The sequence below is a fragment of the Rhea americana genome, unplaced genomic scaffold (assembly GCF_003343005.1).
Source record: "Rhea americana isolate MKP2758 unplaced genomic scaffold, rheAme1 scaffold_624, whole genome shotgun sequence".
NCBI classification, from domain to species: domain Eukaryota; kingdom Metazoa; phylum Chordata; class Aves; order Rheiformes; family Rheidae; genus Rhea; species Rhea americana.
In genome coordinates this window covers 64,694-65,221 of record NW_028186784.1, presented here as the reverse complement: position 1 = coordinate 65,221, position 528 = coordinate 64,694, and positions in this window count along the sequence as shown.

The following is a 528-nucleotide window of genomic DNA, read 5'->3' as shown; positions in this document are numbered from 1 at the left end:
AAAGGTCACCACAGTGGCAGCAAGCTGGCCTCAACAGCGGGGCTGCATTGCAGACTCCATGCAAACTTCCTGTCTGCCCAGCAGATGCAGCTGGACACCCAGCACTGGCTTGGGAGGGCATCACCATGCATTGCTGCAGAGAGCAGGTCTCTGCCCTTTCCCAGCATGGCTCTGCCCTCCCAAGCACAGGGAACATGGTCTCCAGACCAGTGTCTGCAGAGGGCCCTGCTGCTCCCAGGCTACGGCTGTGCCCTGCAGCATGCAGCCTGGCATCCTGGCCCTCCCAGCAACTCCCTCTCCCATGCAAAAACCTTCCCTGGAGCATCAAGTTCTTGATAACCTCCTTTCAGAGTCCACCACACAGAGGACAGAAAAGGCAGCCTCTGTCAACAGTCCTCCACACGGGCAGACAAAAGAGACATTGAACAGCAAAAGATCTTTGCGACCAAAAGGCAGACACACCTCTTTCATCAGGACACTTCACTCCACTAAAGACAATCACCACTGGTATTTATGCTTGTGTCGCCA